Here is a 26745-nt window from a genome sequence, read left to right on the forward strand (position 1 = left end):
GGTATAAAAGTAGCTAGATGGGCAGGCGTATAGTACCATCGGTAAAGGATTTTATAGGCATTTTCAAGGATAAGGACATTCCTGGAACTCTTAGATAGTGCTTGGGTCATGGTCTGCCAATCCTGTTGGTCCAAAGTCCCCCCTAATTCAGACTGCCAACACTGATGATAGGAACCAACCGGAGGTGTTCTATAAGATATAATGGAAGAGTAAATCAAAGAGATCAAACCCGGGGCATGAGGTCTATGTCTGCACTGACTTTCAAAGGGGGACAAACGATAAGGTCCCGGATGCGTGCGTATTAATGTGTTAATAAAGTGGCGAAGTTGAAGGTAACCAAAGTGTTCTCGCAGAGGAATGTTATAAGAAGATCGCAAAGTTTCAAAGGTAATTATTCTAGTGGGAGATAGGAGCGAGTGGACATCATAAAAACCATGCGTCTGCCACCAGGCAAACTGTTTGGGATTGTCCTTACTTGGAGGAAATAATGGGTTATGCAATAGACGTAACAGCGGCAGGTGAGGAGAAATGAGGCCAGCTGAATATTTAATAGAATCCCAAAGACGTAACGAAAGCGTCAGCGTCGGACTAAGGGTAGATGGACGCTGAGAAAAAGGAAGCCATGGCAAAGAGGAGAGCGGTATCGGGTGGGAGTCCATCATATCCACCACAGCCCACAGGGGGAAATGGTGGGATGCATGAACATGAGCTAGAGGAGCAATGTTAGTCGCCAAATAGTAAGACTGGAGATTTGGAACCGACAACCCTCCCATACTCCGTCGTGCAAATAGGATATGTTTGCTAATTCTGGGTCGAGAAGAATCACTCACTTTTTCAATTGAATTACTGAAATAAATTAACTTTTTGATGATCTTCTAATTTATATAGATGCACCTGTACTGAAGTATGTGAGATTATCGTGTGTCCACAAACCTTTGATCATGTAGTGTATATATATATATATATATATATATATAGATATACACACACACACACTGGCAATGTGGATTTCCATTGTTGAAACTGTTAGTTGCCTGGTTGGTATGCTGAGCCAAATAATCTTGTGCTTCTTGGGTTATTGACATGTCATCAGGACGTTCATACTTTCAGATTTTTTCTTCTTTCCTTATTTCAGTTGCTTCATATTTATTCAAAAATAAAAAAAATTGCAGTTGCAGCTTCAAAGACAGCAGCCATATAGTATAGAATAGATAGCACGTTATAAAAGCACTTTGGCATGGCCACTATTTTAGATGGAGAGATAATGCAAGTATTGCACATACACGCTGTACAAAATGTAAGCATTCTTACTAGGCCATAATGGAAGAGGGAGAGATGAGGCAAGTTTTATCATGAAATAAAAATTAGAGTGTACTTTTTCAGAGGAAAAAATCCAGAAAAATAGATTTGATATGCTAGACAGTATGTACTCCTTTATTGATATGATGATAGGGGGAGAGAGCAGACAGATGTCATTTGGAATAAACAAATAAAAGTGTCTTTTTCTTCGAAGATGGAAGGCAGAAAAATTATACATATCTGCAGCCGAATTTTTAAACCTTTTTGACAGTCTGCTATTTCAGAGGGAAAAAGCAGACATACACTGCTCAAAAAAAGTAAATGAACACTTTTTAATCACAGTATAGCATCAAGTCAATTAAACTCCTGTGATATTGATCGGGTCAGTTAAGTAGAAGAGGGGGTTGTTAATCAGTTTATGCTGCTTTGGTGTTAACAACATTAACAACAGGTGCACTAGTTGGGCAAAAATGAGACGACCCCCAAAACAGGAATGGTTTTACAGGAGGAGGCCACTGACATTTTTTTCCCTACTCATCTTTTCTGACTGTTTTCCACTAGTTTTGCATTTGGCTAGGGTCAATATGCATTTGGCATATTGCAAGTGAAAATATTAAATATTAATTCAAAATAGAAAATGTACACAGATTTTCAGCACACATTTTGATCCTTTAGAGGATAGGCCACAATTTATGAGAAGAGAGCAAGCATGTTGCATCTAGAAATAAAAAATACTGTCTTTTTTCAGAGACTGAAGATGGAAAAATGTTACCTTTCCTTGAGATTTCAATTTAGTAAGAATAGAGCAGGCATAGTGCATAGTCAAGCCTTTATTGAGTAGGCCACAATATCTAAAGGAGAGATCAAGCACAATACAAATTAAAATTGTATTTGTCTTTTTTTTGGTGACTAAAGATGGAAAATTTTCACACATTTATACCATATATATTAAGGCTTTTTGACAGGCCACAATTTCTGAAGGATACCTACTGCATCTGGTGATAAAAAAATAGTATCTTATTGTTTTAAATTGACAGAAACAATTGAGTACTGTCCGTGATACTTTTTTTATTTGCACTAACATACAATTTTGAGGACAAGCTTTCAGGGTATGTCCCCTTCTTCAAAGTCCAAGCAGTACTATTACAAATCACATAGTTTAAGCAGAATGTTAGAAGGGATGAAAAGAAAAAAAAAAAAAGGCTACAGATAAGATACAGCAAAAGGAGGGGGGATACTACACTCACACAGAGAGGGTCAAGCTAGCTAATAGTCATAAAACTGTTGGATAATGAGTTAGGAATCCCATGTCCAAGTTAAGGCCGTTATCTCTTGTGTCAAATAGAATTATCATTCTTGGTTCAAAAGTTTTTCTTTCCTGAATGGATTTGAATTTTCCTTTCAGAACTAAAACATTGAGGTCTCCCATTGTATGGCCTGGTTGTGTGAAATGGTGTCCTACAGGTGTGCAGAGGTCATCTTCTTTATGTTCCTTGATGGTATGTCTGTGCAAATTCATCCTTGTTTGCAACTTCTGTCCTGTTTCGCCGACATAAGATCCTTTGCTGCATTTTCTGCACTGGATAAGGTATACAACATTACTGGAGGTGCAGCTGTATGATCCGGAAATATTAAAGATCCCTTTTGAGTGTCTGACACTTTTTGATGGATTGATTTGGTTGCACAGCTTGCAGCGTTTCTTATTGCAGGGTTTGATTCAATTATTTGTGACATCATAATCAGAAGAAAGTTTCCTACTGATTAGTTTATTTTTGAGGTTGGGGGGTTGTCTGAAGGCCAGTATTGGGGGTTGCTGGAATATTTCTTTCAGAGTTCCATCCTCTATTATGATGGGTTGTAAATCTTTGATTATTTTTCTTATTCCTTCTAGTGCTGGGTTGTATGTGGTTACTAGAGGTACACGGTTGTTTGTTTTTTCTCTTTGTACTGAAGTAGATTTTCTCTTCATGTTCTCAAGGCTGTGTTTATGCTGGTGTTGATAGTTTTGTCCTTGTAACCTTTCTTATGGAAGGAGTCTGCTAGTGTCCTGAGATGTTTATCTCTGTCTCTTGGGTCAGAACATATTCGGTGGTATCTGATGGCCTGACTGTGTATGATGGCATGTTTCGTGTGTAGGGGGTGGAAGCTGGAACTGTGGAGGTAGTTTCATCTGTCAGTGGGTTTCCTGTAAATTGAGGTGTGAAGCGTATCATCCCTGATGTATACTGTGGTGTCTAGGAAGTTGACGTGTGTTTGAGTATTCCATTTTTAGTTTGATTGATGGATGAAAAGTGTTCATCAATGAGTAAAATTGTTTTAGGTTTTTTTCACCTTCTGTCCATATGGTGAAAATATCATCAATATAGCGATAGTATCTGTATGGTTTTCGTTCCATGCTGTTCAGGAATCTTTCCTCCAGGTCAGCCATAAATAAATTGGCATATTGGGGTGCCATTTTACTTCCCATCGCAGTGCCCATACATTGAAGATAGATGTCTTTATTGAAAGCAAAGTAGTTGTCTGTAAGTATGAATTCAATGAGCTGTGTAACATCCTCAGCAGTGTATTTGTGGTTTAGTGAGGATGATAAGGATCTGTGACATGCAGCTAATCCATCCTTGTGAGGGATATTACTGTACAGGGATACTACATCCATAGTCACTAGAAGTGTATTAGATAGTAATTGCTGTATGTTGTTGATCTTGTTCAGAAAGTCAGTTGTGTCTTGCAGGAAACTAGCAGTATTCATGACTAACGGTTTTAAAAAATTTTCTACAAAGCCTGAGATTTTTTCGGTGAGTGTATTCATACCTGTTATGATGGGTCTGCCTGGATTTCCTGGCTTGTGGACTTTGGGCAGCATGTAGAAGTCCCCGATTTCTGCATGATACGGAATCGCATTTATAAGTTCTGAATGTAGGTGGGCTGGAAGTGTTTTAATGAGATCTTTTAATTGCTTTGTAAAGTCCTGGGTCGGATCATAATCCAGTTTTTTATAGTAAATAGCATTTTCCAGCTGCCTCTGGCCTTCTTGTATGTATTTGTTTGTATCCATCACAACAACTGCTCCCCCTTTATCCGCTGGTTTGATGGTGATGGCCTGATTATTACGCAAATCGTGTATAGCCCTTCGCTCTAGGACAAAACTATCAACACCAGCATAAACACAGCCTTGAGAACATGAAGAGAAAATCTACTTCAGTACAAAGAGAAAAAACAAACAACCGTGTACCTCTAGTAACCACATACAACCCAGCACTAGAAGGAATAAGAAAAATAATCAAAGATTTACAACCCATCATAATAGAGGATGGAACTCTGAAAGAAATATTCCAGCAACCCCCAATACTGGCCTTCAGACAACCCCCCAACCTCAAAAATAAACTAATCAGTAGGAAACTTTCTTCTGATTATGATGTCACAAATAATTGAATCAAACCCTGCAATAAGAAACGCTGCAAGCTGTGCAACCAAATCAATCCATCAAAAAGTGTCAGACACTCAAAAGGGATCTTTAATATTTCCGGATCATACAGCTGCACCTCCAGTAATGTTGTATACCTTATCCAGTGCAGAAAATGCAGCAAAGGATCTTATGTTGGCGAAACAGGACAGAAGTTGCAAACAAGGATGAATTTGCACAGACATACCATCAAGGAACATAAAGAAGATGACCTCTGCACACCTGTAGGACACCATTTCACACAACCAGGCCATACAATGGGAGACCTCAATGTTTTAGTTCTGAAAGGAAAATTCAAATCCATTCAGGAAAGAAAAACTTTTGAACCAAGAATGATAATTCTATTTGACACAAGAGATAACGGCCTTAACTTGGACATGGGATTCCTAACTCATTATCCAACAGTTTTATGACTATTAGCTAGCTTGACCCTCTCTGTGTGAGTGTAGTATCCCCCCTCCTTTTGCTGTATCTTATCTGTAGCCTTTTTTTTTTTTTTTTTTCATCCCTTCTAACATTCTGCTTAAACTATGTGATTTGTAATAGTACTGCTTGGACTTTGAAGAAGGGGACATACCCTGAAAGCTTGTCCTCAAAATTGTATGTTAGTGCAAATAAAAAAAGTATCACGGACAGTACTCAATTGTTTCTGTCAATTTAAAACAATAAGATACTATTTTTTTTATCACCAGATGCAGTAGGTATCCTTCAGAAATTGTGGCCTGTCAAAAAGCCTTAATATATATGGTATAAATGTGTGAAAATTTTCCATCTTTAGTCACCAAAAAAAAGACAAATACAATTTTAATTTGTATTGTGCTTGATCTCTCCTTTAGATATTGTGGCCTACTCAATAAAGGCTTGACTATGCACTATGCCTGCTCTATTCTTACTAAATTGAAATCTCAAGGAAAGGTAACATTTTTCCATCTTCAGTCTCTGAAAAAAGACAGTATTTTTTATTTCTAGATGCAACATGCTTGCTCTCTTCTCATAAATTGTGGCCTATCCTCTAAAGGATCAAAATGTGTGCTGAAAATCTGTGTACATTTTCTATTTTGAATTAATATTTAATATTTTCACTTGCAATATGCCAAATGCATATTGACCCTAGCCAAATGCAAAACTAGTGGAAAACAGTCAGAAAAGATGAGTAGGGAAAAAAATGTCAGTGGCCTCCTCCTGTAAAACCATTCCTGTTTTGGGGGTCGTCTCATTTTTGCCCAACTAGTGCACCTGTTGTTAATGTTGTTAACACCAAAGCAGCATAAACTGATTAACAACCCCCTCTTCTACTTAACTGACCCGATCAATATCACAGGAGTTTAATTGACTTGATGCTATACTGTGATTAAAAAGTGTTCATTTACTTTTTTTGAGCAGTGTATGTCTGCTTTTTCCCTCTGACATAGCAGACTGTCAAAAAGGTTTAAAAATTCGGCTGCAGGTATGTATAATTTTTCTGCCTTCCATCTTCGAAGAAAAAGACACTTTTATTTGTTTATTCCAAATGACATCTGTCTGCTCTCTCCCCCTATCATCATATCAATAAAGGAGTACATACTGTCTAGCATATCAAATCTATTTTTCTGGATTTTTTCTCTGAAAAAGTACACTCTAATTTTTATTTCATGATAAAACTTGCCTCATCTCTCCCTCTTCCATTATGGCCTAGTAAGAATGCTTACATTTTGTACAGCGTGTATGTGCAATACTTGCATTATCTCTCCATCTAAAATAGTGGCCATGCCAAAGTGCTTTTATAACGTGCTATCTATTCTATACTATATGGCTGCTGTCTTTGAAGCTGCAACTGCAATTTTTTTTATTTTTGAATAAATATGAAGCAACTGAAATAAGGAAAGAAGAAAAAATCTGAAAGTATGAACGTCCTGATGACATGTCAATAACCCAAGAAGCACAAGATTATTTGGCTCAGCATACCAACCAGGCAACTAACAGTTTCAACAATGGAAATCCACATTGCCAGTGTGTGTGTGTGTATATCATGTAGTGTATATATATACACTACATGATCAAAAGTTTGTGGACACACGATAATCTCACATACTTCAGTACAGATGCATCTATATAAATTAGAAGATCATCAAAAAGTTAATTTATTTCAGTAATTCAATTGAAAAAGTGAGTGATTCTTCTCGACCCAGAATTAGCAAACATATCCTATTTGCACGACGGAGTATGGGAGGGTTGTCGGTTCCAAATCTCCAGTCTTACTATTTGGCAACTAACATTGCTCCTCTAGCTCATGTTCATGCATCCCACCATTTCCCCCTGTGGGCTGTGGTGGATATGATGGACTCCCACCCGATACCGCTCTCCTCTTTGCCATGGCTTCCTTTTTCTCAGCGTCCATCTACCCTTAGTCCGACGCTGACGCTTTCGTTACGTCTTTGGGATTCTATTAAATATTCAGCTGGCCTCATTTCTCCTCACCTGCCGCTGTTACGTCTATTGCATAACCCATTATTTCCTCCAAGTAAGGACAATCCCAAACAGTTTGCCTGGTGGCAGACGCATGGTTTTTATGATGTCCACTCGCTCCTATCTCCCACTAGAATAATTACCTTTGAAACTTTGCGATCTTCTTATAACATTCCTCTGCGAGAACACTTTGGTTACCTTCAACTTCGCCACTTTATTAACACATTAATACGCACGCATCCGGGACCTTATCGTTTGTCCCCCTTTGAAAGTCAGTGCAGACATAGACCTCATGCCCCGGGTTTGATCTCTTTGATTTACTCTTCCATTATATCTTATAGAACACCTCCGGTTGGTTCCTATCATCAGTGTTGGCAGTCTGAATTAGGGGGGACTTTGGACCAACAGGATTGGCAGACCATGACCCAAGCACTATCTAAGAGTTCCAGGAATGTCCTTATCCTTGAAAATGCCTATAAAATCCTTTACCGATGGTACTATACGCCTGCCCATCTAGCTACTTTTATACCTACATATTCCCCGGTTTGTTTTCGGGGATGCCAGCAATTGGGCACCATGGCCCACATCTGGTGGACTTGCCCCAAAGTAAACAGATTATGGATTAGGGTGTATGCCCTCTTTCGCACTATGCTTCACGCAGACATTAAGCGTAATCCGTATGAAGCGCTTTTATTCAAACCATTGGAGGGCCTTCTCCGTTCTGAACGGCAGCTGGAATCACACTTATTTGTGGCAACGAAGTTGACAATTGCGAGAGCTTGGAAGACTCCTCTTCTTAGTTTTGAAGCTGTCAAAAACCAGATGAATTTCATAATGGTCAATGAAAAACTGACGGCCATATTGTTGGATACCCATACAAAATTTTTGCAAGTATGGCATCCCTGGCTGGATATAGCTCAACCTTCGAGATTCGACCAGTCCCTTCTATCGATATGATCGAGGTATATGGATTCTGTCGTGATCGCCTAGGAGCCCCTCTCGGGTTTTTTTTTTTTGTTGTTGTTGTTTTTGTTGTTGTTGTCCTTGTCTCTCTACTGTTTGTCCTTTTCTAATCTCCTTTCCAAGCTGCTCTTAATCATATTTTACGGATTGAGTTTCCTGTTCTATATGCTACATTTGCAATACTATCTATGTACCCCAGACTTCTTTTAGGTACCTAGGGTTTGGAACAGGTCTCACTTCTTAGAAAGGTTTCCCTTTGTGTCTGTCCTGTTTTGTATAATGTTGATGCAGCAAAACTTTCTTTTGAACTCACATTATTATGGACCCAAAAAGGTTTGCTAATAGTTCCTCACCAACTCTTTCCCTTATCTTTGTTTTTATGAAGCACCTATGTAAAATTTTTCTTTTCAACTTATGCCTTTTTCAATGTATGATTTAAATTGGTTTCCATTTATCCAGTACAATTTATATTTGATGACCATTGAATCTGTGACCCGATTGTTTGTTTATCTCTGCTTCATCTATAATAAAACATTTTGTAAAAGAAAAAGTGAGTGATATATTTCAAGCATTTCTTTCTTTTAATTTTGATGATTAAGGCTTACAGCTAGTGAAAACCCAAAATTCAGATTCACTGAAAATTAGAATATTGTGAAAAAGTTCAATATTGTAGACTCATAGGCCCTGGTTTACTAAGAATTGAGTCTACCAGCAGACGCTGAACATTCAGGCAGACTGAATTTAATCAATGTAGACCTGTCAGTCATCAGAAAGGCGTCTACTTTATAGACTCTTTTCCTGTTAGTAAATACGGAATCTCGTCTTACCTGCATCCTGTTCTTCTGACAAGTTTGAAACTTTTAATTTTCCTTCTGTTTATTTTTCATTACAACTTTGTTTCTCTTCTCTTAGGCTTCGTTCACACTAGCTTTGTCAGCAGGCGTCAAACAGGCATTTGGGAAGTGTTTTTTTTCTCAAACGCCTATGAAAATTCTGCACATGGCACACACAGTGCTGTTCACACTGAAGCGTTAGCGTTGCATCATGGCAAAACTGGAACCTCATGTCCAGTTAGGAGGAGTTGAAGCCTCCCATTCAAGTCTATGGTGCCGCTCCTCAAACGCCTGGCAGGCGTATGCGGTTGCGATGTGGTTGCGAGGCGTTTGCGGAGCATTAATACCATTTAACTTCATTACAGGCATTTGTGATGCAGTTTTAACGCTTGGCAAATGCCTATCAAATGCCTCAAAATCGTGCATAGGGCATTTGGGGAGCATTTAAGGAGCGTTAAAACCGCTTCCCAAACACCTGTCAAACGCTATAGGGCCGTCAAGTGTGAACGAGCCCTTAAACCTCTCTCCTTTTACGACTTGACCCCCTGCCCCACCCCCCTGTCATCATCTGTTCCATCTGCAAATCTATGTATCACCGCCCCACTCTTTTTATTTAACTATTTATTTACTGATCAAGTTAATGTGTCTCATTTCCTATCACCTCCAGCTCAGATCTCGCATTGTTATAAGATTCCTAATTGTATCTCACCACTACTCTGATTGAATTCACAATCCCTGGTCAGTCCAGTTCCCTTACCTATAATAACCTTTAGGGCCAGTTCACACTACATGTGTTTCAGTTGCTTTTTTGCACCCAAAATGTACAGAAAGAAGGTTATATGGTTGTCAATGTCATAGTTCACATCAGCACTTGCAGTTCCAGTGCGTTGCAGGTGCTGTCAGAAAAGTCGAACAGGCTGCATTGTTTATAGAACTGTACTTGGACGCGGTAAAACACACTGGAACGCACTTAAACGCACATGTCCCTAATTAAATTGAAGAAAAAGAGAGGGGAAAAAATTAACTGGAATGCATAAAAAAATGCACTGGAACATGTCAAAAACGCATCCAAAATGCTCTGGAACACATCAAAAATGCATCCAAAATGCTCTGGAACACGTAAAAAACGCATCCAAAATGCACTGGAACACGCTAAACATGCATCAAAAAAGTGCATTAAAAAATGCATCTGAAACACATCTAGACTGTGTTTCTATAGTGTGAACTGGCCCTTAAGACTTGTTCACACCATTTGTGGTGCAGAAACGCATGCAAGAGCATGCATTTTCCTGCACAGCAAAGAAATTCAATGCCCTCTGCAGATGTGTGCAGGTACCATGATGAAAACTTAATTGCACCTCCACACGTCTAGTAAACACAGACGCATTCACAGCCACCAAAAATGCATGGCACCACACTACTGTGCGGTAAGGTGCAAAACACTGTTAAAATAATATGCATGCAGTATTTTTGCATGTTCCCACACGTTAGGCAGCCAATTGAAATTAATGAGCTGAGGAAAAAAAGTAAAAAATGCCACATTCGCACAGGTTCTCTGGCCTGTACAGCATGAATGAGTGGGTTGTTCATGTGGCTGGAGCCACCTGTTACACTATGGGGACACAGCAGCTGTATGAACACAGGTGTTAATCTGACAGGTGTGAAGGCTTGGGGAAGTGGTCCTGAATGCTTACTGTCTGTGTTCAGGGCTGTACACCTGCACCCATATGCTTGTCAAATTAGGACCTGCAGCATTTCCATAGTGTAACATAGGCTGCCTGCAAACGGCGACAGCCACAAAAACAAACCACTGATTCACACTCTACATGCCACAGCACCCTTGTGAATGAACCCCAAGACCTCAATTACACACACAGCTTTATTTATAAACTCAGTACAGTTTTATCATTTAGATTTCACAGGAATATGGTTGGGATTGTGTCCATTAATAATGTTTTTAGTGTATTTTTACCATAAATATAATTTGGATATTTTCTCTGGCAGTGGGGGGCTGTCAGGTATGCTGTATGGGGCCCCCCGTGATAACTAACAGTGGCCCTGGGTGTATGCTTGTGTCTGTGCCACCTGTATAGTTAGGAAGAACAATAACTTCTTCTATGGAATACCTTGAACCTCTGCTATGTACCTCAATGTATCTAGGAATTGGACATGTTTTCAACTGAAAATACAACAATTATTAGTAATGTTTCCCCTGCAAATGAGGATCAGCTCCTTGGTCGAGAACAGCGATCTCGCCATGTCCATATGTGGTCTGGAATTCTACAAAAGAACAATTCACAAGCTAAAAAATAGACTTGCAAATTACCACTAAACTCTCCTAACTACACTCCCATCCACTAACACTCCCCACTACCACTTCCAAGTGTGTGCAAATGTCCTTCCTCAAACGTGATGACGTATTTCCGGTATGAAAGCTGCTCTAGCGCCTCCTCCAACATCCGTCTTGGCGTTTATTTGTGCACCATAGCAATTTTCCATGCGGCTAAATTGTGTATATGACATTCGCAAATATATGTTTGCAGTTCTATTGTGTATTTGGCATTGGTGAATATATGTTTGCAGCTCTACTGTGTATATGACATTGGTGAATATATGTTTGCAGCTCTACTGTGTATATGACATTGGTGAATATATGTTTGCAGCTCTACTGTGTATTTTTCATTGGCGAATATATGTTTGCAGCTTTATTGTGTATTTGGCATATGTAAATATATGTTTGCCGGTAAAGGCCCAAAGTCAACATAAATTAGTGGCCTAATTTATTACTGTTAAGAGGATTGTAGAAAAAGAATAGCTAGCTGCACATTGAACACGACCTAATCATTGGTACATAACATGGTCTTGTGGTGCAATAGGGGGCTTTTGGTTTGTTAGTTTGGACATACTTGCATATGTGCACTTTAACAACATAGATTTGGGCATATTATATAGCTCACAAAATATAAGTGTTAGGGGTGCTAGTATATTGAACTTGAACATGAAATAACCAACCCCCCCAAAAATAAACATAGTCCAAACGTTTATTGATCAAATACATATTCCACATTTATTTGGACAGCAGCAACAAGTAGGTAGTCAATTTCTTGGTGTGAAACAAAAAGCAGGATTGGTGTTGCTAAAATAGAACAGTCCTGCTCATAAGAGCTTACAATCTAAATGATTACACTTCTAATGAACTGTGCTTTCACAGGTTACAGCAGGAAACAAACGGTTAATATGAATCACTTAGTAGGCTTATCTATCCACAAAACAGGCTGCAGATCAAAATATCAATATAAAAATACATACGTGCCAAAATAACAAACACCTCCTACCTCCCCAAATCCCCCACACATACATTTCTCATCAGGTTTGTCCGAAAACTGCATTTCAGTCTAAATAAGCAAGCAAACTATAGCCAAGTGCAGATTTGGAAGAGCAGAGTAATTGACATGTGTTAGGATTACAATGCAAAGATAATAAACACACAATCATTGTACAATAACACACAAACACACTTTAGAAGGAAAAAAATGCAAAACATTTACAGCCCACATCAAAACACAGCGTGAGTGTGGTCTGGGGCAATTCACCACACTATCTCTTCCTCCCCAAACCACCACAGGAAAGGACTTGCTGAAAATAACCTGGCCTATTACAAGGCAAAAAAAAACACCCACTACTGCAACTCTTTATACAACATAGACCACACCCACCACTGTCTTTCATTTGGTCAGAGAAAGAGTTTGCACCTGATGAATCCTTTTCCCACCTGCGTTAACCCTTGGTATACAGGCCCCACAAATCAGAGTCCAAAAGAAAGCCACAGTGAAGTGTACCTGTGCAGCATACAACAGAACATTGAACAGGAATGTGAAGGGGAACCCCATGGCAATATTTATTGGCACTATGGGCACAATTCACTCCAGATTATCGCATGAGTTAAGGCAGTCACATGACCACATCTCGCATGCAATACTGAAAATGTCAATTCACGTTTGCTAGTATGCGGGATTTCCCATAAATCGGAAAAAGACTCAGGAAATCAAACATAAAAAGGCCTAACACCCCAGTCACATCAAAGCCGATTTAGAAATTGTGCGACATACAGTGTAGATGCCGATTTCCTTGCGATTTGCAAGACATCTGACACAGATATCTATGCAAATCGCCACAAAAGTAGTACATGTACTACTTTAGAAATCAGTATCGGAAACGCACCCATGTGACCGCTCTAATAGCACACAATAGGGTGTGCCTTGGCATATGATTTGCAAGTCTCATGTCATGCAAATCACATGCCAAGTCGCACTCAATGTGACCTCTATTAGAGCATTCATATTGGTGTGGCTCAAACGTGATCGGAGCCGCAACAATTTCTAAAGTAATGAATACACTATTTTGCATGTGATTTGCAGAGAGATCTGTGTCAGATGTCTTGCAAATCGCACTTTAAATCAGCATGTCCCCCGACATTTGAAATCATGCGACTTCACTGTAAGTCACATGATGTGACCGTAGTGTAAGTCGCACCACTTCAAAATCCGCTTTGATGTGACCAGGGTGGCTCCCAGTCACATAGGGTGCAATTTAGCATGCGATTTGCATGCCAGGCGACTTGAAAATCGTAGGTCAAGTCGCACCCTATTGTCCACTATAGGCTCCATTCACATCCAATCTGATTTTGAAATCTTGCGACTTCACTGTAAATTGCCCAATTTCCAAATCGGATTAGATGTGACTGTGGTGTTACAAATCGCATGCCAACTCGCATCCAGGGTGCACGTTTTCAGGTGCGATTTGGGAAATAAAATTGTACCTGATATCGGATCTAATGAATGTGGATGTGAGTGTCTTAACATAAGCGATTTGCTGCAGCACAATTTCAATTTCAGTAGTTCTTGTCTAACTTTTTCTGCATTTTGTAACGATTTCACATATAGACTACAATAGAAATCGCAATGCAAAACACAATTGAAAACGCAATAACTCATTGGTAAATCTACAGAAAACATGGTGAAATTGCCAACAAAAAGCACAATTTTAACTCGCATCTAGTGTGAACCAAGCAGGCAATTCAACAAAGGAAATAAATCTTTGAAGGCATGCGGTATCTGCATGCTCGGATAAGGCTCTGTTATGGATTTGAAGGGGGACTCCATGCCATTATTTTATTTATTTATTTATTTTTAATCCTTTTCTCTCTCTCTCTCTCTCTCTCTCTCTCTCTCTCTCTCTCTCTCTCTCTCTCTCTCTCTCTCTCTCTCTCTCTCTCTCTCTCTCTCTCTCTCTCTCTCTCTCAGCTCTTGGCATGACAAATCCTTCCCAAAAGGGGGCGGAGTGCAAACCAGCATTATCAAATCAATCATTAGTCCAGGCCCTTATCTCATCCCATCTTTTGACATTCACATAAGGTGCAGCTTTAAAGGTGTTTGAACAGACAAGGCCTCATTCTAATTCACATTCTAGGGATCATTTAGACAGAAAGCAAAGATGCTGCCACCAGCACATCTACCTTAGGGTAGCCACCCAGGGAGATCATGCAACTTCATTGCCGTGGTTGGGATTCAAACCGACAACCCTAACGTTGTGAGGCAGCAGTGCTAACCACTTATCCACTGAGCTGTTGAACACTAATCCAGCCTGTATTTCTGTGGTGTGAATCAAACCTAAGTCCCTGGGCAAGGTCAGTGTAACTAGCCAGATATCTCAAATGTGACACATATGTTGTACTATGTTGCCAATTCAGATGTATGTTGGTTCTATGTATCCCAATACAAAGGACTGCAATACTAATACAGGCGTACCTCGGTTTACCAAAGCCTCGGTTAACTTAATTTTCGGTTTACGAATGAAAATCCATTGAAAATAATGCCTCGGTTTACACAATTGGTAATAATTTTTTTCGCAATACAAAACATTGTTTCCTTTAGGGATATAAACTCAAAGAAACTTTCTCTTTTAGCTGGAGGAAGTGACAGCTGAATTTCTGAGCTATAGTGAAGAAAATGTTTTAATTACATTAAAAAACCAGCACCATAATAAATAAAAAAAGGCGTGGGGTCCCCCCCAAAATCCTTACCAGACCCTTATCTGAGCATGCAGCCTGGCAGGTCAGGAAAGGGTGGGGACTAGCAAGCGCCCCCCCCCTGAACCATACCAGGCCACATGCCTTCAACATGGGGGGGTGCTTTGGGGCAGGGGGGCTTGCCCCCAAAGCACCTTGTCCCATTGTTGATGGGGACAAGGGCCTCTTCCCCACATCCCTGGCTGGTGGTTGTGGTGGTCTGCAGGTGGGGGGTTTATCAGAATCAGGAAGCCCCCTTTAACAAGGGGGCCCCCAGATCCTGGCCCCCCCCTACGTGAATGAGTATGGGGTACATGGTACTGCTACTCATTCACAAAAAACAAAAAGTGTAGTGTAAAAAAAGATAGGGCACGGTCTTTGACAAGTCCTTTAATCAAAGAAAAATCTAAAAGAATGTCCCCCGAAGTAGATCCAACGTCAATCACGAAGCCCGCCGCCGGCGACCCGGAAAAAAAAAAAAAAAAGGTTTTGTACCCGACGATGGCTGCCCAGCCCTCTGCTGTGAGCCTGGTTGTAAGTTCCTAAATTATGTAAGGGGCGGGGACACCTGAAGACCTCATCCAAGTGACCCCGCCCCATGTGAAATCAAGGATGTCACATGGGGTGGGGTCACATGCGTGATGTCCCCGGGTGGCCCTGACCCTTACATATTTAAGAGTTGTCACCCAGCCAACACCAGAGGGCTGGATGCCATCATCGGGAACAGAACTTTATTTTTTTTTTCCTTTTTTGGGTTGGCGGCGGCTTACACCGTGATTGACGTTGGATCTACTTCGGGGGACATTCTTTTAGATTTTTATTTTATTTTAGGACTTGTCAAAGACAATGCCCTGTGTTTTTTTACACTACACTCTTTGTTTTTTTGTGAATGAGTAGTGGTACCATGTACCGCATACTCATTCATGTATGGGCGAGCCGGGATCTGGGAGCCCGCTTGTTAAAGGGGGTTTCCAGATTCTGATAAGCCCCCCGCCCACAGCCCCCACAGCCACCGGCCAGGGTTGTGGGGAAGAGGCCCTTTACCCCATCAACATAGGGACAAGGTGCTTTGGGGGGGAGCCTCCCCTTCCCCAAAGCACCCCCCCATTTTGAGGGCATGTGGCCTGGTATGGAACAAATTGGGGGACGCTCACTCGTCACCCCCTTTCCTGACCTGCCAGGCTGCATGCTCATATAAGGGTCTGGTATGGATTTTGGGGGGACCCCATGCCATTTTTTTTTATTTTGGCGTAGAAGTTCCCCTCTAAATCCATACCATACCCAACGGGCTTGGTGTGGATGGGAGGGGGGACCCCACGCCGTTTTTTAATTATTTTTTTTAATTCCCGGTAGTGCTTTTACATTCAGCTGTCAGTGGGGAACTCTGCCGACAGCTGAAACATGAACGCTGCATTGTTTTTCACTACTAAAACGCTGCATGACTTGATAAAATAACTAATGCGGTATTTTATTTATTTATTTATTTTTTTAAATTTCAATAGTTTTTATTGAAGTTTTAGTAACAAGACATTGTAGGTAAATATGGTTCAGTTAGAAATAATGTAGTACAGGGAAGTAAACAAAACAATATTTTCCCCACCATTTGGCTGGGGGTAATACTAGAATAAGTGGTGTTGGCATGAGAGGTATGCTCAGTATATTCTGAACCATGTAAGGTTGTAGAAGAGATCTATAGGGGGTGGAGAACAAGGAGTAGGGAAGGTGGGAAAGGGGAGAGGGAAGGGTAAGTGCACTAGTCTAGGCACATGGGTCAAGGTATTTTATAGTGAATTTATCAGAATTTTACGGAGCAGTTAGGGTTTTGTAACCATCGAGACCAATGGAGCTTAAATGTGTGATAGGTAGAATTGTTTAGGGCAGATCTTTTTTCCATATCGCATTGGAAGTTAAGATCTGTTATCAGTGAAGTAAGAGGAGGGGATTTAGTAGAGTTCCATAATTTAGTTATGTTTATTTTAGCTGCAGATAATGTGTGGATAATAATGATACGGGAGTCTCGAGGGAAATCGTTGATTCCAATATGGAGGAGTGCTAGAGCAGCGTTTGGGGTTATTGGAGTTTAGATAATGTTGAGAGCATTTGGAAGACGCTATTCCAGAAGGATTTGAGTGATTTGTATGTCCATAGTGTATGGAGCGTTGATCCTATTTCTCTGCATTGTCTCCAACAGGAGGAGTGTTGTGGATAATATAGTGAAAGTTTAACGGGTGTTAAGTACCATTGATGTAGTATATTTAGGTACGATTCCCAATGAGAACTACATCGTGAGGCTCTATAGGTGATGGTGAAGGTTTTTTCCCACAAGTGTGGAGGTATTGGCTGTAGGAGCATTTTTTCCCAGTTAATTAAGGAGGAAGATTGTAGGGTGAATAGTGAGTCTACTATTAGTGTGTAAAAGGTAGAGATACCTTTACCTGGATATTTTGTTTTGTTAAAAAATTGGTATGCAGTGGTAGGAACTTTCATAAAATGAGGAATTTTTATTGTTCGTAAGCAGTGAGCTATTCTCAGGTAGGTGAAGTATTCGGTTGCTGGTAGATTAAATTTATCGTGGAGAGTCTGGAACGATTCCAAATTGTGATTTGTGTAGAGATCTTTTATGTCGGTTAGGCCGGATTTTTCCCATTGTAATAGAGTTAGGGATGGAGTGATGAGGTGTAGTATATTGATTCGGGTGGGTACTGCTGGCACTGACTGGCACAACCGCTGGGCACTGACTGGTGGCACTGACTGGCAGCACTGCTGGGCTGCACTGATGGGCACTGGTGGGTGGCACTGGTGGGCACAGGTGGGTGGCACTACTGGGCACAGGTAGGTGGCACTTCTGGGCACAGGTGGTGACACTGTTGGGTGGCACAGGTGGGCGCACTTCTGGGCACAGGTGGGCGCACTGCTGGGTGGCACAGGTGGGCGCACTTCTGGGCACAGGTGGGCGCACTGCTGGGCACAGGTGGGCGGAACTGGTGTGTGGCACTGCTGGGCACCGATCATCAGGGCACTGATGATCAGTGACCCTGATGATCGGTGCCGATCCCCGCTTTGACAACTGCCGGTCCTCGGCAGTACTTTCCTCACGATCTGACAGCGTGAGGAAAGTGCAGCCGAGAACCGGCATTTGCATTTCACGGTGATCAGCGTGTCATTGGACACGGCTGATCACGTGGTAAAAGGCCGCTGTGATTGGCCTTTTACCACGTCAAGTGATCAGCTGTGTCCGTAGGACACAGCGATCACGGAGATCGCCGGGTGAGTGCCCCCGGGGGCGCGCAAGAGAGCGCGTTCTGGGAGGACGTCATATGTCGTCCACCCAGAACTGGCCGGCCGCAGTGCAGCCGTCATTCGGCTATCTGCGGTCGGCGAGTAGTTAAGTAGGTATTTGGTTTTGGGTATTTGCGGTGTGAAGAGTATGTTTCGAGGTAAAAGTGGGAGCAATAAGTGTTTCCATGGTAGACCATAATTTTTCTTTTGTTGGGTGCCACCAAAAGTATATTTGGTCAAGAGGAGTCGCATTGTAGTACAATTTTAAGTGTGGAAGGCCTGCTCCTCCTCTGGACGTGGGACGTAATAGTAGATTTGTAGTACATCTGGGTTTTTTAGAATTCCAGAGGAATTTAGAGAAGACTGTTTGTAGTTTAGAGAAGACGATATTGGGAATGGGAATAGGGAGAGTGCGGAATATGTATAGAATTTTTAGTAATATGAACATTTTCAGAGTCGCTACTCGTCCCAGTTTGTAGAGTGTTGATGTACGGAGTGCTGAGATTTCTCGTTGAATAGATTCAAGTAGTAATTTATGATTTGCAGGGTATAATTGGTCTATTGTTGCGGTGAGTTCCTAAATAGGGTATGTTGTGTTGTTCCCAGGAGAAGGGAAATTGTTTGGCTAGTGATGTTTGGGTATGGATAGGTGTGTGGAGATTTAGGATGGAAGATCTAGGTTCGTTAAGTTTGTAATAGGAAACTTCAGAATAATTTTGGAGAATTGAACAAATTGTTTGGAGAGATTTATGTGGGTTGGTTATCATTAGTATGATGTCGTTCTGTGTTCTGTGTGGAGGTGGGTAATTCCTGAAAATGATGGGTCATTTCTTAGTTTTGAAGCTAAGGGTTCAATAAGTAGTGTAAATATTATGGGGGATAAGGGGCAACCTTGTCTGGTGCCGTTTGTGATGTCGAAGGAATCTGATAGTGTTCCATCTGTTAATACTTTGGCCGAGGGATTGGAGTAGAGGGAAAGGATGGCTGATAACATCCAATCCGTGATGCCGAATTTTTGTAGGGTTAAACGCATAAACTGCCAGTGTATTCGATCTAATGCTTTCTCTGCATCTAAGGATAGTAGTATGGAGGGCTGTTTAGTGAATTCTAGGTTATGGAGAAGAGATATGAGTTGCGTCAGGAGCTTGGCGACCGGGTATGAATCCTACTTGATCTTCGTGATTAATGTACGTAGATAGGGGAGGAGTCTTTGGGCTATTATTTTAGCATCTAGCTTTTTGTCTGTGTTGAGTAGTGATATTGGTCTATAATTCTGGACATTTAGAGGATTTTTACCGGGTTTTGGGATAGTTGTATTTATGGATTGTAGCATTTCTTTGGGGAAAGAGGATGTAGTGGCTACATGGTTAAAGACCTTGGTCAGATATGGTGAAAGGTCAGGGGCAAATGATTTGTAAAATTCGTTGGTGAAACCATCGCTTCCTAGTGATTTCTTGAGTGGTAAAGCTTTAATGGTTTTTTCTATTTCTTTGCGAGAAATGCAAGCAACATGAGTAGCGTTAATTGCTACTGTATTACAGGGGGGTTTGAACAAGCATAGACCATAAGAGAGGTCATGCTGAAAAGTCTCTTGTAACTTGAAAATGTTTGATTTTTGGGCGGTTTTCCAGCAGTTGGTTAGGTAAGGGAGAGAGTGCCCAAGATGGCGAGTGTTTAGTAGTATGAGGGCTTGTAGAATCAGGACCACTCAGCATCCATTGGTTGCGTGTTGGGAGGAGTGGAGTGTTGAGATTCTGCCGGTATCATGTTCCAGTTTTTTAGGAGATCGATGCCTGCTTCTAGATTTTTGATGATGTAAATTTCCCTATGTTGTTTAATGGTAAGCTTTGTGGGGAAGCCCCATTGATAACCTATCCCATGGTTCCTCAGAGCTTTGGTTATGCTAACGAGCTTTTTGCAGTTGAGGAGTGTGGCTTTGGATAAATCAGCGAATAATTTGATATTTGCGTGTGATGGCGGAAGGGGTGGAGGATTTCTTGCTGTTGACATTATTTTCTCCTTTACATGGTAAAAGTGTATATGTGCCAGTACATCTCTGGGATTAGAGGCTGGTAAGAAAGTTGGCTTGGGTATTCTGTGCGCCCAATCTATGGTGAGTTCCATATCCGTGAGTGAGGGAATGAGGATTTTGATGTATTGTTGGAGATATGGAGTCAGGGTATTGTTGGTAATTGATTCAGGTATGCCTCTAAATTTGCTGTTATTGCATCTGGATCGGTCTTCTAAATCAGCTAATTTCAGGTTTGTTTGTTCAATATCAGCTTTATGGTCTGCGAGTGCATCAATCAAGTCGTTATGGGCTGTGAACATTTCTCCCATTTTGTTTTCAGTTTGGCGTATGCGGTGTTCTTGTTGTTGTACCACATTAGAGATTTGGGATAGGGACGCTGTAAGATCAGTGTGGAATGTTTGATGCAGAGAAAGAAGCATGTTTTTCATAGATATCTCAGTGATAGGTTGGTCAGAAGCAGGGAAAGATTCAATTAAAGATGGAGCAGAATTTTGAAGTAGAATTTGTGAAGTAAAGAGTTGGTTTTCAGGAGTGGATTCAGTATCCAATCTGGGATTTAGCAGGGCTGCTTGTGGTGGGAGACGGGAGGAGTGGACTCACCAGGGTCTCCTGGGTACAGTGGTGCTCTTAATCTGGCATCCAGGTGCTGTGCTGTGGTGTTTCTGTCACAGGCTCTGTTCATTTTCATTCATGCTGCAGCCGGCGCCATCTTGGCTGCATGAGGGGACAGCAGGGAAGAAGCTTGTCAGCTTCCCATGCTGTCCTGGGGCTTTCCTCCTCTGCGGCATGGTAGATGAGGGGTTAATGTACCCTTATGTGTAATATGACTCACTCTTATCTCTCCGTTGTCAGTGTGTGCGAGTCTCTGACAGATGGACGGAGCTCTGTCTCTCACACGTCCATCCTCGGAGCTGGCCGCCCCTCCCCTCCTCATGCGGTATTTTAGTAGTGATAACCATGTGTTAATGTTTCAGTTGTCAGCGGAGTTCCCCACTGACAGATGAATGTAAAAGAATTACCGGAAATTAAATAAATACTAAAAAAAATGGTGTGGGATCCCCCCTCCCATCCATACCAAGCCCTTTGGGTCTGGTATAGATCTTGAGGGGTAACCCCACGCCAAAATAAAAAAAATGGCGTGGGCCCCCCCCCCCCCCAATCCATACCAGACCCTTATCCGAGCATGCAGCCCGGCTGGCCAGGAAAAGGGGGGATGAGCGAGCACCCCCCCTCCTGAAATATACCAGGCCACATGCCCTAAACATGGGGGGTGCATGGGGCAGGGGGGTTCACCCCCAAAGCACCTTGTCCCCATGTTGATAGGGACAAGGGCCTCTTCCCCACAACCCTGGCTAGTGGTTCTGGGGGTCTGCGGGCGGGGGGATTATCGGAATCTGGAAGCCCCCTTTAACAAGGTGACCCCAGACCCCACACCCCCTATGTGAATAAGTATGGGGTACTTGGTACCGCTACTCATTCACAAAAAAACAAAAAGTGTAGTGTAAAAAAAACACAGGACAAGGTCTTTGACAAGTCCTTTAATAAAAGAAAAATCTCAAAGAATGTCCCTCGAAGTAGATCCAATGTCAATCACAGTGTAAGGCGCTGCCGACCCAAAAAAAAGAAAAAAAAAGGTTCCGTTCCTGACGATGGCATCCAGCCCTCTGGTGTTGGCTGGGTGACAGCTCTTAAATATGTAAGGGGCAGGGCCACCCGGGGAAATCACGCATATGACCCCACCCCATGTGACATCATTGATATCACATGGGGCGGGTCATTCGGATGATGTCAAGCTGTCAACCAAGCTCACAGGAGATGGCTGGGCAGCCATCGTCGGGAACGGAAACTTTTTTTTTTTCTTTTTTTCGGGTGGCCGCCGGCGGGCTTCATGATTGACGTAGGAGCTACTTCGGGGGACATTCTTTTAGATTTTCTTTTATTAAAGGACTTGTCAAAGACCTGTCTTTTTTTACACTACACTTTGTTTTTTTGTGAATGAGTAGCGGTACCATGTACCCATAGTCATTCACGTGGGGGGGGGGCAGGATCTCGGGGCCCCCTTCCAGATTCTGATAAGCCCCCCACCTGCAGACCCCCAAAACCACCGGCTGTGGGGAAGAGACCCTTGTCCCCATCAACATGGGGACAAGGTGCTTTGGGGGGGAGCCCCTCTTCCCCAAAACACCCCCCATATTGAGGGCATGTGGCCTGATCTGGTTCAGGGGGGGGCGCTTGCTCGTCCTCCCCCCCTTTCCTGACCTGCCAGGCTGCATGCTCGGATAAGGGTCTGGTATGGATTTTGGGGGGGACCCCACACCATTTCTTTTAACATTTTGGCATGGGGTTACCCCTTAAGATCCATACCAGACCCGAAGGGCTTGGTATGGATGAATGGGGGGACCGCACGCCATTTTTTAAAAAATGTTTTAATTGCCGACCTTTATTTTTAGATTCAGCTATCAAAATATATATTATCTAGACCTTCAAAATATGTAAAACCATTACAGAAATAATTATAAAGGGTAAGAAACAAAAACAGGATAAGAAATAAAAACAGGATAAGAAACAAAAACAGAATCAATAGAACAAAGGAAATCAAATTAGAATACATAAAGATATGCCTAGCTACAAATAGTGCTGTTTGTTAAACACAGTAGATGCGATCGAGTGCCGTCTGTCAGAGGACTCCACACAGAGTATTACTATTAAACAGCGTCTACAAAGAAAGCGCCCACGACAGATGGCTAAAATGTGTTCTGCACATGCGCATTTATATTTGTGCATAGACGCTGGAAAAGCATCTAGTTCTTGACTGTCCTGAATTCCTTTAAAAAACTATTTTTTACACAAAACATTTTTTTGAAATGTAAGCTATTGTTTAAAGTGAAGTCCCGATATTTGTGAAAGCAAATTTCAATGTGAACAGGTTTCTGCAGTGATTTTTAGCTGTGTTAGACGTGCTTTCGACCACGTCTGCTTTCTTAGACTGATTTCTGGATTGTGCCTGGTTAGTAAATTCACTTTTGTGTCTACTTGTTAGATACTTTCTTTAGTAAACATCTTTGCCGTCTAAAAGTAGACGGTCACTATTAAAAAGTAGACGTTAGCCCACGGAAATGCGCTTGGGCACATTAGTAAATCAGGGCCATAGTGTCACACTCTAATCTAATGTAATCACTCTAATATTATTATTACAGGTACTTATATAGCACCATCAATTTACGCAGCGCTTTACATATATATTGTACATTCACATAAGTCCATAACCCTCAATGGGTGTACAATCTAAGGTTCCTAACTTATATTCATATACTAGGGCCAATTTAGACAGGAGCCAATTTATCTATCAGCATGTCTTTGGAGTGTGAGAGGAAACCAGAGTACCTGTGCAGGCAGAGGGAGACCATGCAAACTACAGGCAGGTGGTGCCGTGGCTAGTATTCAAACCAACGACCCTACTACTGGCAGAAGTGCTAACCATTTAGCCACTGTGCTGTAAATAAACCCAAAACACCTGTAAAGGTTTCATGAGCCTTTAAATGGTCTCTTAGTCTGGTTTAGTAAGTTACACAATCATAGGGAAGACTGCTGAATTGACAGTTGTTCAGAAGACAGTTATTGACACCCTCCACAAGGAGGGTAAGTCACAAAAAGTCATTGCTAAAGAAGCTTGCTGTTCACAGAGTGCTGTATCCAAGCATATTAATAGAAAGTTGAGTGAAAGGAAAAAATTATGGTATAAAAAATGCACAGGCAACAGGGATAACCGCAGCCTTGAGAGGATTATGAAGCAAAAGCCATTCAAGAATTTGGGGGAGATTCACAAGGAGTGGACTATGGCTGGTGTCAGTGCTTCAAGAGACACCACACATGGATGTATCCAGGACATGGGCTACAACTGTTGCATTCCTTGTGCCAAGCCACTCCTGAACCAGAGACAACGTCAGAAGCGTCTTACCTGGGCTAAGAAGAAAAAGGACTGGACTGTTGCTCAGTGGTCCAAAATCTTCTTTTCAGATGAAAGTAAATTTTGCATTTGATTTGGAAATCAAGGTCCCAGAATCTGGAGAAAGAGAACCACAGAATCCAAGTTGCATGAGGTCCAGTGTGAAGTTTCAACAGTCAGTGATGATTTGGAGAACCAGCTTTGGGAGATGGTGATTTCATTCTCCAGCAGGACTTGGCACCTGCCCACACTGCCAAAAAGTACCAATACTTGGTTTAATGATCATAGTGGCCAGCAAACTTGCCTGACCTAAACCCCAGAATCTATGGGGTATTGTCAAGAGGAAGATGAGAGACACCAGACCCAACAATGCAGACTAACTGAAGGTCACTATCAAAGCAACCTGGGCTTCCATAACACCTCAGCAGTGCTACACCGCATTGATCCAGTAATTCACGAAAAAGGAGCACCAACTAAGTATTGAGTGCATACTATACTGTACATGGACATACTTTTAAGCAAGCCAACATTTCTGTATTAAAAATGTTTTTATTATTGGTCTTATGTAATATTCTAATTTTCTGAGTTACTGAATTTTCGGTTTTCAGTAGCTGTAAGCCATAATCATCAAAATTAAAAGAAAGAAATGCTTGAAATATATCACTCTGTGTGTAATGAATCTATATAATATACTGTATGAGTTTCACTTTTTGAATTGAATTACTGAAATAAATTAACTTTTTGATGATATTCTAATTTATTGAGATGCACCTGTATATGGCAAAAATTATGTGACACCCCCTCCTAATTATTGAGTGCAGGTGCTTCCAATGAAGGTTGTTGTTAATGTTACAGCATAAAAAATAAATATTAAACAACTGTGTGCTTCCAACCTTATGATGACAGTTTTAGGACTGTGCCCAAATGTCTGGTCCAAAATAATATGGTTTGGTGAGCTTGGTGTGGAGGAACCTGTGTTGCCTTCACAGAGCCTTGGCCTCAACCCTACTAAAAATCTTTGGGATATACTCAAATGCCTATTGCGTACCAGATCTTCTCATTCACCATCAGTACTAGACTTCACAAGTATTCTTTTTACTAAATGGGCCAAATTCCCACAGACACTCTTTTCAGTGGAATCTGTTAAAGCCCCAAAGTGTTGTTCAGTTGTCTATCAATGCTCATGATTTTGGAACGGCATATTTAACTTGTATATTGTAGGTGTGATTGTCAGGTGTCCACAAACCTTTGATCATGTAATATATATATATATATATATATATATATATATATATATATATGGGAAGTTGAGTGAAAGGAAAAAAAAAAAAAATATATATTTATTACATGTATCTTTTAGATGTATTCAACTGATACACAGTCAGTAGGGTTGATTTACTACAGGCAAATATACTGTGCATTGCAGGTGCAGTTGCTCTAGATCTGAGGGGAAGCTCTGATGATTTCCATCATTCTATCATGTGCAAGCAAAAATGCTGTTTTTTAATTTTCCTTGCATGTGATTGGGTATTCTTTGCAAAGTGAAGCTTTACGTCATTTGCTAAGCTCTGGAGCAAATGCACTTGCAGTGCACCATATATTTGCTTTGGTAAATCAACCCCAATGCATCATTGGTGAGATTCCAGTATTCCTGACAGATGTCCTCAGAAGATACACAAATAGTAATAACTCTTGACAAAGGCTCTAACCCTTTATAAAAATTGTCTGTAGGTGGATTTTAAAGAAATTCTGCAGATAAGAGTTGATCCAGGAAGGTTTGCATAGATGCTCATAAAAAAGCCAGAATGAACAGGTTCTGAACTGTCCTATCCATTCCAAATGGATGAGAGTCCTAAATTTTGCATGCACAGCAAGATTTAACTTTTACGTCATTCTGTAACATGTGGGTTGTAATGACAGATCTTTCCATTTGTGTGCTGTGGTGTCTCCATCGCTTTTCATGTGCTGGGTTGATATTTTCTTGTATGCGTGTGTTGGGACATGTGGGTATTTAGATAAACCCATTTGTGATAGGAAAGCCAACATATTATGTACACTACCCTACTGATCATCTAGGAATGTTTTTTAACTTCAAAAATAATTTAGCCTAATTTTCATCCAGAAAATCTAGAGGATTTTCTTCCATTTTTCCAGAAGATTGGACCCCTGCTTGAGACTGCAACTCCTTACCTTATACAGGCCTCCTTTCTGTAGTATCAGGATTATCCTGTACTAATATACAGTATAAAATGAAATCTGGCATCGGGTAATGTAGAGAAATGAGGCCCTAAATTTCAAAACAGGTTTTGAAGCAGGGATCCATTTTTCAAAGAGAAAACTATTTAAATTGTTCCATTTCATGAATATTTGTTCCCTCCTTGTGAATACTTTCCTTTCCATTGTGATGTCTTTGTGCAT

At 41.2% G+C, this 26745-nt stretch overlaps 1 protein-coding gene across 3 annotated transcripts in view; it reads left to right on the top strand.

The window, feature by feature from the left end:
• CACNA1I (calcium voltage-gated channel subunit alpha1 I) overlaps positions 1-26745 on the top strand; it is a 1904325-nt gene that overhangs the window by 638634 nt on the left and 1238946 nt on the right. The window lies entirely within an intron of this gene.

This window comes from Staurois parvus, unplaced genomic scaffold (genome assembly GCF_062004578.1).
Source record: "Staurois parvus isolate SC_StPar_1 unplaced genomic scaffold, SC_StPar_1.0 ptg000316l, whole genome shotgun sequence".
In the NCBI taxonomy this organism is placed as follows: Eukaryota; Metazoa; Chordata; class Amphibia; order Anura; family Ranidae; genus Staurois; species Staurois parvus.